Genomic DNA, 19,234 nt, shown 5'->3' on the forward strand with positions numbered 1-19,234 from the left:
AATGGGGTTGGTGGCAAGAGCATTTGAAGAACATAGTTCTGTACTATTCAAAGGGAAAAGAATCGAAAATTGCTCAGTCAGATGAAAATCTATAAATATTCTTCAAGAGAACAAGCCTATAAACTTTAGGGTTATCTTTTCCACAATGCAGCAAAATATCAAACCCTATAATTTTCAATAAACTAACCGCTAACTTTACAGAGCTGTCTGTACCCTTGCCAACTGTTAATTGTTAGTTATATTCCAGAGTCAGATGAAAGCCTAATTGATTTCTCTGATGAAGCTTTAGCGTGATATGAAGGAATCAAGCAATGAGCATTTTGCCTTTTTCCAGGTTTGGAATAAATTTTTCCTCAGCATCAGCTCAGTCCTTTCAACCCTCAGAGGATACTTCCTAGTTCCTTGGTCCACTGTCTCAAATCACCTGCCTGCTACTCATCCATGGACTGAGGTCTACAGTCCAACAGCTCTTGAGTAACTGAATGAAATAATCACTTAAGTGAACTTGGGAGCAGATCCTTCCCTAATCAAATCTTCACACGAGTCCTCAGCACCTGAAACCTTGACTGAAGTCCTGTGAGAAACTGTGAGCCAGAGGACTCAGCAAAGCCATGCCCAAATTCCTGTCCCACGGAAACTGTGAGATAATAAATGTTTGTTATTTAAAGATACTAAACTTTCACCCAAGGCAATCTACAGATTCAACACAATCCCTATCAAAATACCAATGGCATTTTTCACAGAACTAGAGCAAATAATTTTAAAATTTGTATGGGAGCACAAAAGACCCTGAGTAACCAAAACAATCTTGAGAAAGAAGAATAGAGCTGGGGGAATCATGCTTCCTGACTTCAGACTATACTACAAAGCTACAGTAATCAAAAGAATATGGTACTGGCACAAAAACAGGCAGAAAGATCAATGAAACAGAATAGAAAGCCAGAAATAAACCCACACACTTATGGTCAATTAATCTATGACAAAGGAGGCAAGAATAGACAATGCGGGAAAAGACAGACCGTTCAATAAGTGGTGGTTGGAAAGTTGGACAGTTACATGTAAAAGAATGAAATTAGAACATTTTCTGCGACCATATACAAAACCAAACTCAAAATGGATTAAAGACCTAAATGTAAGACTGGAAACCATAAGACTCCAGGAAGAAGCATAGGCAGAACACACTTTGACATAAATTGTACCAATATTTTTTAAAATCTGTCTCCTAAGGCAAAGGAAACGAAAGCAAAAATAAACAAATGGGATCTAATTAAACTTAAGAGCTTTGGCACAGCAAAGAAAGCCATCGACAAAATGAAAAGACAACATACCAAATGGGAGAAAATATTTGCAAATCATATATCTAATAAAAGGTTAATATCCAAAATATATAGAGAACTCATACAACTCAACAACAGAGAACAAACAATCCTATTAAAAAACGGGCAGAGGAGTTGATAGACATTTTTCCAAACAAGACTTTCAGATGGCCAACAGACATATGAAAAGATGCCCAACATCACTTATCATCAGAGAAATGCAGATCAAAACCACAAAAAAACATCGCCTCACACCTATCAGAATGGCTATTGTTAAAAAGACCACAAATAATAAATGTTGGCGACTATGTGGAGAAAAGGAAACTGTCGTGCACTGTTGGTAGGAATGTACATTGGTGCAGCCATTGTGGAAAACAGTATGAAGGTTCCTCAAAAAACTAAAAATAGAGCTACCATATGACACAGCAATTCCATTCCATAGTATATATCTGAAGAAAACAACACTAATTTGAAAAGATACATGCACACCAGTGTTCATAGCAGCATTATTTACCATAGTCAACAACAGATGACCTGTCCCTCAACAGATGAATGGATAAAGATGTGGTACAGGGCTTCCCTGGTGGCGCAGTGGTTGAGAGTCCGCCTGCCGATGCAGAGGATACGGGTTCGTGTCCCGGTCTGGGAAGATCCCACATGCCGCGGAGCGGCTAGGCCCGTGAGCCATGGCTGCTGAGCCTGTGCATCTGGAGCCTATGCTCCGCAACGGGAGAGGCCACAACAGTGAGAGGCCCGTGTACCGTAAAAAAAAAAAAAAGATGTGGTACATACATACATACACACACACACACACACACACACACACACACACACACAATGGAATATTACTCAGTCGTAAAAAGAATGAAATTTTGCCATTTCCCACAACATGGGCAGATCTGGTGGGTATTATGCTTAGTGAAATAAGTCAGAGAAAGACAAATACTGTATGTTACCATTTATATATGGAATCTAAAAAATACAAATGAATGAATATAACAAAACAGAAACAGACTCACAGATATAGAAAACAAAGTAATAGTTACCAATGCGGGTGGTAAGGAGGCGGCAGCGTCCCGGGCGGGCGGGAGGTGCACCAGCAGCGGCAGCGCGAAGGCTGCGGGGGCTGGGCCGGCCGGCTGGCAGACTACGATGCGGAACTTCTGCGCGGGCCCCCAACTGCACGCAGAAGAGCACGCAGTCAGACCTGGCCTTTTTCAGGTTCCCATGGGATCCAGCCAGATGCCAGAAGTCAGTGGAGAATTGTAGGAGAGCAGACTTAGAAGATAAAACACCTGATAAACTAAATAAACATTACTGATTGTGTGCCAAACACTTTGAGACGTCTATGATCTGTAGAACTATACATTTTGCAGAGGCATCAGAAAACTAAAGAATGATTGGGTTATTGTATTTCTCAAAATTAATTGAAGCAAATACATGTGATGTCATTGGGAGAGTCCTTATAGGACAGTTCTTCGAGATAATGCAATGCCAACAATATTTGATCTTACCAGCCATTTGAATAATCCACACAGTAGACACAGAAAACGAATAAAAGAATTGAGTGAAGATGAAATCAGGACACTGAAACAGAAAAAAATTGATGAAACTTCTGAACAGGAACCAAAACATAAGGAAATAAACAGCAACAATGCTCAGAACCCCAGTGCAGAAGAAGGGAGTGAAGAGCAGGGTGAAGACATTTTAACTTTAACCCTTGAAGAGAAGGAAAACAAAGAATACTTAAAATCTTTATTTGAAATTTTGATTCTTATGGGAAAACAGAACATACCTCTGGATGGATATGAAACTGATGAAATCCCAGAAGGTCTCTTTACTCCTGATAACTTTCAAGCACTGCTGGAGTGCCGGATCAATTCTGGTGGAGAGGTTCTGAGAAGGCGCTTTGAGACAGCAGCAGTTAACACATTGTTCTGTTTGAAAACACAGTAGAAACAGATGCTAGAGAGCTGTGAGAGCTGCATTTGGGAAGAAACCCGAAGGGAAGTGAGAGACTCACTTCTTTTCCATCGTCACTGACAATGTGGTGGACTTAGCAGGGGAAGAGCACCTGCCTGTGTTGGTGAGGTTTGTTGATGAAGCTCACAACCTGAGAGAGGAATTTGTGGGCTTCCTGCCTTATGAAGCTGATGCAGAAATTTTGGCTGTGAAATTTCACACTACGATAACTGAGAAGTGGGGATTCAGCATGGAGCACTGTCGTGGCCAGGCTTACATTGTGTCCAGTGGATTTTCTTCCAAAGTGAAAGTTGTTGCTTCTAGACTTTTAGAGAAATATCCCCAAGCTATCTACACACTCTGCTCTTCCTGTGCCTTAAATATGTGGTTGGCAAGATCAGTGCCTGTTATGGGAGTATCTGTCACATTAGGAACAACTGAGGAAGCTTGTTCTTTTTCCCATCAATCACCACAACTGCTTTTAGAGCTTGACAATGTAATTTCTGTTCTATTTCAGAACAATGAAGAAAGGGGCAAAGAACTGAAGGAAATTTGCCATTCTCAGTGGACAGGCAGGCATGATGCTTTTGAAATCTTAGTGGACCTCCTACAAGCACTTGTTTTATGTATAGATGGTATAAATAGTGACACAAATGTTAGATGGAATAACTGTATAGCTGGCTGAGCCTTTGTACTCTGTAGTGCAGTAACAGATTTTGATTTCATCGTTACCAACATTGTTCTGCCAGTAGTTTGACTGCAGTGCTGCATTCACTAAATGAAGTGATGGAAAATATCGAAGTTTATCATGAATTTTGCTTTGAGAAAGTCACAAATTTGGCAACCAAACTTGATATTCAGATGAAACTCCCAGGGAAATTTCGCAGAGCTCAGCATAGTAACCTGGAATCTCAGCTAACCTCTGAGAGTTACTATAAAGAAACTCTAAATGTTCCAACAGTGGAACACATTATTCAGGAACTGAAAGATATCTTCTCAGAACAGCACCTCACAGCTCTTAAATGCTTATCTTTGGTACCCTCAGTCATGGGACAGCTCAGATTCAATACATCAGAGGAGCATCACGCTGACATGTACAGAAGTGATTTACCTGATCCTGACACACTCTCTGCTGAGCTGCAGTGTTGGAGAATCAAGTGGAAACACAGAGGGAAAGATACAGAGCTTCCATACACTATTTATGAAGCCCTTCATCTGCCAGACATCAAGTTTTTTCCTAATGTTTATGCATTGCTGAAGGTCCTATGTATTCTTCCTGTGATGAAGGTTGAGAATGAACGCTATGAAAATGGGTGAAAGCGTCTCAAAGCATACCTGAGGAACACTTTAACAGACCAAAGGTCAAGTAACTTGCCTTTGCTTAACATAAATTTTGATATAAAACACGATTTGGATTTAATGGTGGATACATATAACAAACTCTATACAAGTTAAGTCAGAGCTTCCTACAGATCATTCAGAAACCATTTAAAATACCTAAGAGACTTTTAAAATAGGCTTTCTCTTATATTTGATATTTGAAAAAATCTGTAAGAAATTTGAAAATACCTTTCAGAAAAGTTGTAAGGTGTACATAGGACACTTAATCACTGAATATCTTGACCTGTAGGCCTCGCATTGAGTACATTAGTCATTGATAATCTTCCTGTTTAAATGGCCCGTTTGAAGTCCCATGCTTTGGAGACCTAACTACTCTTCCAGAAGATAGCATTGAAAGTACCATGTTATACTCTGTGTGATCTCTGCTAATGGTACTTTGAAATTGTATTAGTTAAGTCATTTTAGATATAACATTTGTCACTGTGGATCCAATTGTCAGGTACTGAGTTATCAGTTCTTTGAAGAAATAAATTTTGAGGAGGTATGGGAGGAAGGAATACATTTTACAAAACATTACAATGAAGCTCATGACTGACCTTTGAATAGTAGGAGTTTTAAGTATGCTGTTAAAAATCTGTAAGGGACAGTTAAGAAAATTATCAGACTGTAAGAGAAACGTGTGAGTTTGCCAAACAAGGATTTCAGTGTAGATTTTGTCTTTATCAAATGAAGTTGAAGGAACAAGTAATAGTTACAGTTTGAATGGAAGAGCCTTCCCTTGTTGTTCCACATCTGATTGTTGCTGTTTACATTCCTTTATTGAGCCTACATCTTCATAAGCTTTTTGACAGGTATATGTTGAACACTTCTGTTTCATGGTCAAGACAGGATCAGAGGCCATGGATACTGACAACTGATTTCTCTGTTTTCTTCTGTCTTTTTCCATGACTGTATCTACTGCCTCACCTTGGTTTACAAGCAAAACCTAGAAAACCTACAAAAATAAGTGTTTTGTGGTTTATCTAGGAATAATACAGAAAATATTGCTGTTATTTTTGGTGAAGAAAATCAATTTTGTATAGTTTACTTCAACCTAAATAAAATTTGAATTTTGTTTAAAAAAATAAAAGTTACCAATGTGGGGAGGTAGGAGATTAAGAGGTACAAACTGTGTACAAAATAAATAAGCTACAAGGATATATTGTACAGCACAGGGAATATATCCAATATTTTATAATAACTTTAAATGAAATATAATCTATAAAAACTTTGAATCACTATGTTGTACACCTGAAACTAATATAATACTGTAACTCAACTATACCTCAGTTTAAAAAAAAGGAAAAAAAGATACAGATTAAAATTAGCCAGGAAAAAGGTACACAGGGAAGAGTCTAGAAGAGCCATCAGATGCGAGCTTCCATTTGTCCTCTCCCAGTGGATTGATACAGACAACACTTAAGTCTTCTATCAACAATGAGAGACAACATGCACAAAGTACTGCCAACCCATGAAGTTCACTTGAGCCTTGGTGTCCAGAGTTTTTATTCAGGGTCAGTCATGTAGACAAGGTGTGCATACATGGCTGACCTTCGTTACTTAGTCTCTAGCCTCTCAGAGGCCAAACTGATACTAAGTGTCCCAAAACCCCATGTAAAAAAGATGCTTTTATCAGGCAGGATATTCCAAAAACTTAGAGGTTACCTCCTGGGAGCCTGGCAAGTGGTCAAACCTTTCTTTGAAATGTGCAGGTTTTAGACAACCCAGGCCTACTGAGTTTATCTTTTACTGCAGAGAAGCACACTCTTTCTTGAAATCCAGAGACTTTTGGTGCCTGACAACAACAGGAGTGGCAGTAGCAATGACAACAGGCACCATGCACCACTACAGGTGCTAGAGACATGAGAGCAACTGAGTCTGCAGACTCAGGACAGTTAATCTCAGCTCTGGCCAGAGCAGCCTTCATAGACCCAGGAGGAAGTGGAGCCAGCATGTCCACGGCAGGCACTGTGAAATATACTCAAGAATGTTTAAAATGGCTGCAGCAAGGGCCACAAGCCTGGCCTTCTAGTATGTCAGCAGGAACTGCTGATCTCTCCCCAGAGGGCAGCATGAGTGTGGTGATTACAGAAGCCTGTTGCAGAAACAGCTTAAGATTCAGTAGTGGGACACCTCATCCCAAACTTGCAGGGTTAAGGCAACACAAGTGAACGGAACAGAAGCCAGAGAGTTTCCCAACCCAAGAATGAAACCCAAATGGAAAGAAAGGGAAAGGATAAGTTCCAATTAAAGCCATTCCAACACCATAAGGTGGGGCAGTACAGAAAAACCCTCATATTATCCATATGCTGGTTAGCCTACAAGGGAACCACTAAGAGTTAAAAAGAAAAAAAGGAGGGAAAGGCCAGAGCATCCCAGGGAAGAGAGGATGCAGCTTCTCCCCCATCATAAATACTGGACTCAACTTACCACATAGGAGTCTGTGAAAGGGCCTATACTAAGGCCTCTGTGAAGAATAAGTGAAACAGTAACCCTCTTCTCAAGGAGCTTGCAGTGTAGTAGAGTGGATTGCAAACTTTTTTTTTTTCTTCAGCTGCTCATGAGGATCACAAATACCATGCAGGGGTCATGGGTCATGCAGGGTATATATTGATAAGCACAAGAAAGAAATTGAGTGAAATTGAAGTGATCTGACTGCATCCCTCTCTGGACTCTGATCTCCATAGCACATGATCTCTGGACCATGATCTCCTATAGGGCACTGGGTCAATTCAATTGTGTAGTGAATTGACTGTCTCTTATGGGAAGAAAAACTTAGACTTGCTGCTACCTGTTCTGTGCCAGGTGCTATACCTGGTGCTTTACAAGCATAACTCATGCTTGTAACAATTTTATGCTTAAGGCATTGTCATCTCAGTTTGAAGAAAGTCATATGAAGAAAATGGAGGCTCAGAGGACTGAAGTGACCTGCATAAGTCACACAAGCTAATATGTAGTAGAGCTAGAATATCAAGCTGTGTCTTTCTGACTATATAACCTGTGCTCTTTGCCATATACTGGGAATTATTTCTTTTAATTACTAATGTAATAAGTGAAAATGGGTATTCTTTTTAAAGAGCAAGCATATAAAAGTTATGTAAAAGTTGCAGGACTTCCCTGGTGGTCCAGTGGTTAAGAATCCATCTTGCAACGCAGGGGGATGCCAGTTCGATCTTCGGTCAGGGAACTAAGATCCCACATGCCTTGTGGCAACTAAGCCCGCACACCGCAACTACTGAGCCCACACACCACAACTAGAGAGCTTGTGTGCCACAACTACAGAGCCCTGGTGCTCTGGAGCCCGTGCACCACAACTAGAGAGAAGCCCGCACGCCACAACTAGGGAGAAGCCCATGCACCACAATGAAGCACCTGTGCGCCACAATGAAAGATCCAGTGTGCCACAACTGACACAGCCAAAAAATAAATAAATAAATAAATAAATATTAAAAAATAAAAGTTGCAAATATAACAGTGTCCTGATATCTTTCAACCAGCTTCCCCTCATGTTAACATCTTACATAACCACAGTACAAGCATGAGAATCAGGAAATTAACATTAGTACAATGTTATTGACTACTGTAAAAACTGTATTTGAATTTCATAAGTTTTTCCACTGAAACTATTTTTGAAAAGGTCCAATCCAGGATCTCACACTGCACTAGTTATTTCTCCTTAGTCTCCTCTAATCTGCAGCAGTTCCTCAGTCTTTCCTTGTCTTTCATGACCTTGACACGTTCTAAGGGTATTGATCTCCTATTTTAATGTTCCTCAATTTGGGTTTGTCTGATATTTCTTCATGATTAGTCTGAGGTTATGCATTTTAGACAAGAACACTGCAGAAGTGATTTTGTGTCCTCCTGAGGGCATCCCATCACAGGATTTAGGTTGTTGATATGTCTTATTACTGGTGACTTTGACTTTGATCACTTGGTTAAGAGGGTTTCCATCAGGTCTCTCCACTCTCAAGGTAATATATTTTCCTTTGCAGTTAATAAATATTTTGGAAGAGATGGTATGAAGCTCTACAAGTATATTTCTTCCCAAATTTTCACCTCTTAATTTTAGCATCCATCAGTGGATTTTATCTGCAGTTATTCCTGTGGTATTGACCTAATGGTGATTTTCTGTTTTTCTCATTCCTTTCACACTCATTAGTTGGAATTCTACAGCAAGGAAGAGCTATCTCTTCTCCCTCATTTATTTATTCAATTATTTATATCAGTATGGACTCATGTATAAGACTCTGGAATTTGGTTGTATCCAGATTGCCAAAGATCTCAAATACTATGTTAAGAGTTTGCACTTGATTCATTGGGCAATGGAGAGCCACTGTGGCTTTTTTTTTTTAAGCAGATAATTAATATAGACATTATTAATGGTTTTTGAATCAGAATCCATCAGTGAATTAGTTGAGGATCAAAGTAAGAATCCCTTCCTTCCCTCGTCCCTGTAGGTCCTTTGTTGCTTATGGCTCTGGCTCTTCTATCTAGGGCTTCAAGTAAGAGCCCCAGTATAATTGGCTTTTTAAAAAAATAAATTTCAAAGCCTACCCTATTATACAAACAGTAGTCCCATGTTCTGAGTAAGAAGATACAGCAGTTTTGGCTCATTGTTAAAGAACCTCAAAACCCACACTACTCCATAGTTGCCCCAGGTTCTGAAAATAAGAGACCCAGAAGGACTGGCTCATTGCTGACAAAGCTCAAAGCCTACCTTATTGCACAGACAGTGGTCTGGGGTTCTGCAAAAACCTCAATGCCTACTGTACTGTGCATAATACAGAGGTGGACATCATCGGGTTGCAAGCTGTGGAGGAGAGCAGCACGTAATCCATCACACAGACAGAAGAGCATGGGGAAGGGCTGGAGGTCACTGGTGCCATCATATCTAAGACAAGGAGACAGTAACCTGTTAAGCCCATCAGAAGAAGAGCCAGAACATGAAACCAAGCTGTTTTCAGTTTAGCGTCCCTTAGTTTTAAATTCATTTTTAGAATGAATTACTATCTTCTTTTTGAACTTATGTATTCCACAGCATAGAAGTGACCTCACAGTGGATTCTGTGACATCAACCAAGCTTCAGCCTGAGACGACCCTAGTCTCCAGTCAAATGGAGCCTCACCTCATACCCATGCTCCATGGAGCTGATAGAAACACTCTACCTCACATTAACCCCTGTCTATCTTTGGTTCCTCAAGGTTATGGCTGAAAGTCACCTTCTGTGGGCTGGAAAGCACCACCACCTCCTTCTCTTGCTTGTCTTCCCTTTGAAGGTCCCTGAACATAGATACTAAGTCTGGCCTGTAGATCAAGCAAGAACAAGACTCATGTTTCCTCAGTATACTCATGGGAGGGAGGAGGGGAACAGCAGTATTTGTCAGGCTACCATCTTGACTTGACTTCGCAATTCCACTTCTGGGTATATACCCAAGAGAAACTCTAACACATGTGTACCAGGAGACAACTGTAAAATGCAACAAAATATAAGGGCAAAACATTGGAAATAGCCCCAAATGTCCATCAACTGGGGAACTGATAAATTATGGACTACATATACTGTTGGATACTATACAACAGTGGCAGACACATAGGCATGAATGAATCTCACCTATGGTAGGGTAAAAACAGTAAGTCACAGAACACATGTGCTTTAGTTCAATGTATAAAACAGTTAATAATAATACCTAGCAATAAATTATTTAGAGTATATATTTGGCAAAATTAGAAAAAAGGAAGTATCTATAGGGTATAAAGGAGGGAGATGTTATTAGGGAAGTACACACAACAGCTTCAATAGTGTTGGCGACTGTTCTATTTCATAAACAAGGTGGTGGGTACACAGGTATTTATTTTCTAATATTTTCACGTTTCTGAAATCTGGATGGTCTTAAGATATAGCTGTCATTATCATAAATACACCTTAGTCAGTTTTTTAATACATTTTACTTTGTATGTATTCACAAGGGTGATAAATGTTAAAACCAAAGTCTGAAAAAAAATTTAATAAGTATAAAAAATTCAAAATGACAAAAAAATCATTGTGTCAGTTTAATTGGTATTATTTTTTCTTTTTTAGTGGTACATAAAATACAATATGTATTATACTTGATGACATCTTATATTCAGAGGGATACTAAATTTTTAACCATATTAACTGTATATTGTATATACAGTTTTGCAAGTATGGTATATTTTATCATAAAAATCTATTGTCTGTTATCATTTTTGCATTTTTCACAGAGGTAAGAAAAAGCACAAATACCTATGGGAAAAGGTATTTCATGTAAACAGTAACTAAAGGAGAGTAGGGTTGGCTATACTAATATTAGACAAAATAGACTTTTAAGTCAAAAACTGTTACATGAGGGAATTCCCTGGCAGTCCAGTGGTTAGGACTCCATGCTCCCTGCTGAGGCCACGGGTTCAATCCTTGGTTGGGGAACTAAGATCCTGTAAGCTGTGTGGCGCAGCCAAAAAAAACTGTTACAAGAGACAAAAAAGGACACTACATATTATTAAAAGGATCAATTCACCAAGAAGACATAACACCTATAAACATATATGCACCAAATCACATACCTCCAAACTGTATGTAGCAAATATTATTAGAATTAGAGAGAGAAGTAGGCAGATCTACAATAATAGTAGACTTCAATAATCCACTTTCAATAATGTGTAAGACAGCCAGACAGAACATCAGTATGGAAGCAGAATACTTGAACAATACTATAGACAAATGGACACAATAGACACCTATACTCCTCTCAACAACAGAATTACATTTTTTTTCAAGTGCACATGGAACATTCTTCAGGATAGACCCCATATGTTAGACTACAAAGCAATTGTTAATAAGTTTTAAAAGATTGGAATTATGCAATGTATCTTCAAATCACAATGGAATGAAACTAAACATTAATATCAGAAGAAAAACTGAAAAATTCACAAATACGTAGAAATTAAACAACATACTTTTAAACAACCAATGGGTCAAAGTAGAAATTGCAAGGGAAATTAGGAAATATATTGAGACAGATGAAAACAAAACACAATGCGCTGAAACTTATGAGAAACAGTAAAAGCATTGCTAAAAGGACAATTTATAACTGTAAATACTTAATTCAACAACCTAACTTTTTCTCTTAAAGAACTAGAAAAAGAAGAACAACCTAAACCCAAAGCTAGCAGAAAGAAGGAAGTAATACAGATTGGGTAAAGCTGCCTAAAAAGTACAGTACAGGAACTCAGTATCATTTCCCTTTCAATTAGGAACTCAACAGTATGCACTCAGTCTTAAAACACTTCTCCAGGCAATGAGATATAATTATAGACAAACTAACATGAATCAGAAATATTTGTTTCCTTTTTCTGGTTGAGCCTGGAGTTGAGGTTGGAACAGGGCACAATCTTTTTGAGTTCAGTTACCAGAACTGAAAACTCAATGGAGAACAGGCCTTTTCCATTTGCTCTGTTATTTTCAGAGCGTGGTTTTAAACTATGTCTCTGGAGATCTATCCAGCTTGCTTCAGGTTCTGGGTACCATCCTGCATCTTTACATACCACACGGACCACTCTGGCATCACTGTTCTTGATGAGAACATGTGAGGAACTTCCTATTCTTGTGAAATGAGAAGGGAACAAGCAGCTCAATTAAGAAATCAAAAAGTGGTTTGATTCTAGTTTCAGTATTTTGAATATGATGGACCAAATCAAAGGATGGTTCATCTCCTGTATAACTTAGGTAAAAACAATGAAAATTTTCCATCAAAATACATAATTATCCTAAGGAATCATATATAGCAGAAAAAGGCAAGAACAAGTAATTTTTAAGAACTGAGATAATTGAAAATATGGAAGAAAAGAAGATAATAATGAGAAGCTGAGTCTAACAATTTATAGTAATTTCAGAAGCACCCTAAAAGCTGGTTGAATGGCACAGTTCTAATCAAAAGTTATTATACCACAACAGAAGTCAAATTGTCAAAGCAGATTCAGAGAAATTAGGCACCTTACTTAACAGCAAATTTTACTAATGATTAATTAAGGATACAAGCAAAAAAGCAAGCATAACATCTATCTCTGGAAGGGTCCAAACTATCATATGCACCTCCAAAAACTAGATTTTTGTACTGGGACGTATTCTGGCTTCAGAGCTAGAGATGAGTGTTCACTGTGTGTGTTGGACATGTGCTGTAAAAGTCAGCTCTAGGGAGCTATTTAAGTTTAGAGCTTCTTAGTTTTTATATTCCATCAGTCATGCAGAGAGGGGATCTACAAGACTAATTTCTGTTCTCTAAGTGGTGCTCCATAATCAATAAATTCCAGATTTGTTTACAATAAGCAATGTAAAACTTCTGGTAAAAATATAATCACATGAGACCTTCTTTGGCTATCCTCCTACTTGTAAGTTTACATGGAGGAGAGAGTTACAGAGCTGTTGAAGGATTCAACACAATTCAGCCCATATCACAGGAGCAAACCAACTGGGCCTTCAAGAGACATGCAGTAAGGCACCAAGGGGAGGTAAAGAGTGTGTGAAAAGGTATGTTTTTAGAAGTATCATCCCATTGTACCTTCTCAGAATATGGGTTTGGGCAAAAGTATTTGTAGAAGAAGAACATTACCTTGTCAGAAAACCTCAATTGCTTGTCCTAGTCCAAAAAATATTTGAATAACAGGATCTTCTGTAAAAAGAGTGGATATTAGGTTGAGAAAGGGAAACCAGAATAATCCAGAATAAAGAGAAGGCTAAAGGCTCTTCAGCAATACCTTTCTAGAAGTTCCAACGTTGGGCCTAAGAGTGAGTTAGTGAAAGAGGACAAACAAGAATATTTCTCATTCAAGGGACAGTATATCCCAATTCTGAGGCTCCTGAGAGGTTGAATATACAAGGTTATAAATTTTTAAAAATCTGTATTATCCAGAATTTTAAATGAACAATTATAACTGCTCATAGTATATAAATGTGCCACTTTGGACATTCATATTCATTTTCTTATTTGATATTTACAACAGAGTATGGAGTTGGCATTATGGTCCCCATTGTATAGTGCAAGAAATAAGACCCAGAAAGCTCATAACTGCAGAGGCTACCATGAACCCATGTTTTCTGTTCCCAAGTGCAAATGCTATTCCCTCTTAGTCTAATCGTCTAACATTTTCTAAACATTCTTGACAAGGAAAGGATAACGAAGCACTGCTTTGAGAAGGCTAGTTTTGAAAGTTTCTTCATTTTTGGAGAAATATGATTTAAGGGACAGATTTGGAGGTGTTAGTACCAAGCAGCCTATGACAGGCCTTGTGGTGCTCAGGTTGCACAGCTCACTCTGGCTGCCTCTTCACCTTCATCTTGAGCCCACATGTAACAGCCAGGACCTAGTTTTTCTTAGCCTTTGGATCCACCTCCTACATAAATGCTACTGTACATTTCTCTTCCAGCCGTAGATCTTGGGCACAGGGTTGGGAATCTGTCTGGGGTCCTAAGGAAACACACAGGGCTACAGTACAGATTCTTTCACTGGGGGATTTAGACTTAGATCACTCTAGCCCTGCCAACCATCCATCTTCTGCTCTGGCCAGCCAGACACTTCACCTTCCTCTAAAACCTTATCTTGCCATCTTTTACTTTTGTTGATATATCTTTCATTATTCACTTAGCTATTGTATTTCCCTCTATTCACCTGCCCCATTAATGTTAATTTCTCCTGTTGTAAAAAAGAGAACCATTTGCTTCCCAAGATTCCCTTTCACGTGGATTTCCTTCTCTGCAGCTCTTGTACCACTTCTTCCTGAAGTGCTGTATTTCTTATTTCTCGTCTCTTTCACAAATACAGACTCATCCTAACTTCTGTATCTCTTCCCCATTGCTAGTCAACACTTTCAAATCTTTTCCCACTTTAGTCTCCTCACCTGAAGTTCTTCTCTTCCTTCAACAGGGCACACCCTGAGGGGCTAAGTTAAGGGGTCTGCTTCAAAGATATACATTTTAAATAGAAGATACAGAAATACTGAAAGTAATGGAAAGAAAAAATATATATCATTCATATACTAATCAAAAGAAAGCTGTTATATAGCTCTTCTTACACTGGACAAAATAGAGTTCATTAAAAGGGAGAGAGATCACCAGGCAATAAAAAGGGAAAACTCACTACAATATAACATTCAGTAAATATAAGCAACGAAGAAATATAGGCACATTTATTGTTATGTGAAATGGTGAAATGTACACCTTTCTAAAATAAGGGTATATATAAGGTAAAATATTCTCTATCATCAGACAAAAAAAAAAAGTCCTTTTAACTTCAAGATAAGAAATTATACTGTCTTGAGCTCCCTTGTGCCTTCAGTTCCAAAATTCCATGGTTCTGTACTTCTGAGTTTCCATGGTTTTGTGAACCTCTGATTCCAACCCAAAGCAGTTCATTTGGAGAAAATAGGGCCATTTTCACTATTCTTACTGAGAATTCCTGAGGCAGGTATCTTGGTTACACTGGTGTGGGACATGGGAAAGCAAAGAAGGTGACTTAAAAGTAGCAAAAAGTACACCTAAAAGGTGTGGGAGTGACCAAATTTAGGAATAACAGAAAGAACCAACACATAAAACCACCAGATTGTTTAATGTGGGCACTGCCATACTCTAATTTAAAACTGAATGAAAACAGCCCTTGGGAAGTTTTTGGAGAAGATTCGGAGGTTCACCTCCTGCTTGACTTCTGTACCACCACTGCAGTGACTTTATCTTGAATGAGGATGTCATTAATGAAGAATATCATTACATATGGATGAGATGATCTGAATTATTTTGTATGTTAACCCCTTACCAGACATATCATTTGCAGATATCTTCTCCCATTCAGTAGGTTGTATTTTTGCTATGTTGATGGTTTCCTTATCTCTGCAAAGGCTTTTGAGTTTAATTAGGTCCCATTTGTTTATTTTTACTTTTGTTTTCCTTGCCTGAGGAGATAAATCCAAAAAAAATATTGCTAAGACTTATGTCAAAGAGTGTACTGCAGTCCAATGTTCCTAGTATCATTATTTACAGTAGTCAAGATATGGAAGCAACCTAGCTGTCCATCAAAAGATGAATGGTTAAAGAAGATGTGGTATATATAATACAATGGAATATTACTCAGCCATAAAAAAGAATGAAATTATGCCATTTCCAACAACATGGATGGATGTGGAGAGTATTATGCTTAGTAAAATAAGTCAGAGAAAGACAAATATTGTATGTTTTCACTTATATGTGGAATCTAAAAATTAAAACAAAGGAATGATAGGGCCTTTGAGACAATATGGTATAGTACAATGGTCCTTAACACTGGCCTCACTTAATAATCACCTTTTAAAAATAAAATTACCAGTGCCACACTCCAAAGGAATTCTCAAAATTTTGTAGAAAATTTATATTTAAAATATAATATTATGTGGCAATTCTGGAACTCAGATTCCACCCTCTCCCCAGGGTTTGTTGGTGTTGCTGTTGTTAGTATACTGACTTAAAAAATTGAAGTATACTTGATTTACAATATTTTATTATTTTTGAGTGTACAGCATAGTGATTCATTATTTTCACAGATTGTACTCCATCATAAGTTATTACAATATAATGGCTGTAACTCCCTTTGCTATGGAATATATCCTTGTTGCTTATCTATTTTACACATAGTAGTTTGTATCTATTAATCCCAAACCCCTACTTTGTCTTTCCCCCATTCCCTCTCCCCTTTTGTAACCACAAGTTTGTTTCCTTTATCTGCAAGTCTATTTCTGTTTGCATATACATTCATTTGTATAATTTTTAGATTCCACATAATAAGTGAACAGTAAGTCTTTCTCTGACTTATTTCACTAAGCACAATATTCTCTAGGTCCATCCACATTGCTGCAAATGGCATAATTTTGTTCCTTTTATGGGTGAATAATATTCCATCGTGTGTGTGTGTCTGTGTGTGTGTGTGTGCACATTTGCACACGTGCACCACATCTTATTTATCCATTCATCTGTTGATGAATACTTAGGTTGCTTCCATGTCTTGGCTGTTGTAAATAGTGCTGCTATGAACACTGAGGGTGCAGTACACGTGTTGACATAAGTCTTAGCAATATTTGTTTGGATTTATCTCCTCAGGCAAGGAAAACAAAAGTAAAAATAAACAAACCGGACCTAATTAAACTTAAAAGCCTTTGCACAGCAAAGGGAAACTATCAACAAAATGAAAAGACAATACTGGAGTGCATGCATCTTCAAATTAGTATTTTGTTCTTTCCAGATATATGCCCAGGAATAGAACTGCTGGATCATTTGGTAGTTCTAATTTTAGTTTTCTGAGGAATCTCCATTCTGTTTTCCATAGTGGTTGTACCAATTTACATTCCCACCAACAGTGTACAAGGGCTCCCTTTTCTCTACATCCTCTCCAACATTAGTTATTTGTAGACTTTTTCATTACAGCCATTCTGACAGGTATGAGGTGATATCTCGTTGTGGTTTTGATTTGCATTTCCCTCGTGATTAGTGATGTTGACTTTCTGAACAAATTTTAGATGAATGAAATCAAAAACACAATACACCAAAACTTGAGTTCAGGTAAAGCAGTGCTTAGATGGAAATTTATAGCTATAAAAACCTACATAAAGAAAAAGATAGGCTAATGACCCAAGCAAGATGTCTGCCTCCAACAAGAGTTCAAGTAGATGAACACTCTCTGATATTTCTGCCACCAACTTTTATGACCCCAGAGATAGCAACAGCCATCCTCTGCCTCTGCAGGACACACCACAAGACCAGCAGTGGACAAATCTGGAAGACACCATCTTAACCAAGTGATTAAAAGTTTACATCAACAATAATGGGACAAATCAACATCACGTGCCTCCTGGTATGAGAAGAACAAAGCACCACTTCTCAGAAGGCAGAAAGCAGAAGCAAGAAGAACTACAATCCTGCAGCCTGTGGAACAAAAACCACATTCACAGAAAGACAGACAAGATGAAAAGGCAGAGGGCTATGTACCAGATGAAGGAACAAGATAAAACCCCAGAAAAACAACTAAATGAAGTGGTGATAGGCAACCTTCCAGAAAAAGAACTCAGAATAATGACAGTGAAGATGATCCAGGACCTTGGAAAAAGAATGCAGGCAAAGATCGAGAAGATGCAAGAAAAGTTTAACAAAGACCTGAAGAATTAAAGAACAAACAAACAGAGATGAACAATACAATAATTGAAACGAAAACTGCACTAGAAGGAATCAATAGCAGAATAACTGAGGCAGAACACATAAGTGACCAGGAAGACAGAAGGGTGGAATTCACTGCTGCGACAACAAGACCCATACATGTGTCATCTACAAGAGACCCACTTCAGACCTAGGGACACATACAGACTGAAAGTGAGGGGACGGAAAAAGATATTCCATGAAAATGGAAAACAAAAGAAAGCTGGCGTAGCAATACTCATATCAGATAAAATAGACTTTAAAAGAAAGAATGCTACAAGAGACAAGGAAGGACACTATATAATGATCAAGGGATCAATCCAAGAAGAAGATATAACAATTATAAATATATATGCACCCAACATAGGAGCACCTCAGTACATAAGGCAAATACTAACAGCTATAAAAGAGGAAATTGACAGTAACACAATAATAGTGGGGGACTTTAACACCTCACTTACACCAACAGAGAGATCACCCAAAATGAAAATAAATAAGGAAACAGTAGCTTTAAATGACACATAGACCAGACAGATTTAATTGATATTTATAGGACATTCCATCCAAAAACAGCAGATTACACTTTCTTCTCAAGTGCGCATGGAACATTCTCCAGGAAAGATCACATCTTGGGTCACAAATCAAGCCTCAGTAAATTTAAGAAAACTGAAATCATATCAAGCATCTCTTCTGACCACAACACTATGAGATTAGAAATGAATTACAGGGAAAAAGGTAAAAAACACAAATACATGGAGGCTAAACAATATGTTACTAAATAATCAAGAGATCACGGAAGAAATCAAAGAGGAAATCAAAAAATCCTGGAGACAAATGACAATGAACACACGAGATCCAAAATCTATGGGATGCAGTAAAAGCAGTTCTAAGAGGGAAGTTTATAGCTATATGTCTACCTCAAGAAACAAGAAAAATCTCAACCTTACACCTAAATGAACTAGAGAAAGAAGAACAAACAAAACCCAAAGTTAGCAGAAGGAACAATATCATAAAGACCAGAGCAGAAATAATGAAATAGGACCAAAGAAAACAATAGCAAAGGTCAATAAAACTAAAACCTGGTTCTTTAAAAAAAAAGAGAAAAACAAATGTCGTATACTAACGCATATATGTGGAACCTAGAAAAATGGTATAGATGAACTGGTTTGCAGGGCAGAAACTGAGACAAAGAAGTAGAGAACAAACATATGGACACCACGGGGGGAAAGCGGCGGTGGGGGTGGTGGTGGTGTGATGAATTGGGAGATTAGGATTGACGTGTACACTTATGTGTATGAAATGGATGACTAATAACAACCTGCTGTATAAAAAAATTTTTTTAATATTTTAA

General features: G+C 38.1%; 1 protein-coding gene and 1 pseudogene across 12 annotated transcripts in view; one reads left to right on the top strand and one right to left on the bottom strand.

Annotated features, from left to right (window-relative positions):
• Positions 1-2,468: 2,468 nt before the first annotated feature.
• On the top strand, positions 2,469-4,779 carry LOC112402789 (52 kDa repressor of the inhibitor of the protein kinase-like; annotated as a pseudogene).
• LOC112402729 (zinc finger protein 300) overlaps positions 2,794-19,234 on the bottom strand; it is a 91,825-nt gene continuing 75,384 nt past the window's right edge. For 10 of the 12 annotated variants that reach the window (XM_024749928.1, XM_024749919.1, XM_024749912.1 and 7 more), the window contains 4 exons: positions 15,482-15,617; positions 13,286-13,345; positions 9,376-9,549; positions 3,150-3,253 (listed from right to left, as the gene is read on the bottom strand). The gene's annotated coding sequence lies outside the window, so the exon portion shown is untranslated. Of the gene's footprint in view, positions 2,904-3,111; positions 3,254-9,375; positions 9,550-13,285; positions 13,346-15,481; positions 15,618-19,234 lie in introns of those variants that run through there. The other 2 variants (XM_024749862.1, XM_024749835.1) reach the window with 2 other exon arrangements.

The sequence above is a fragment of the Neophocaena asiaeorientalis genome, unplaced genomic scaffold (genome assembly GCF_003031525.2).
Source record: "Neophocaena asiaeorientalis asiaeorientalis breed wild unplaced genomic scaffold, Neophocaena_asiaeorientalis_V1.1 scaffold548, whole genome shotgun sequence".
Classification (NCBI taxonomy): Eukaryota; Metazoa; Chordata; class Mammalia; order Artiodactyla; family Phocoenidae; genus Neophocaena; species Neophocaena asiaeorientalis.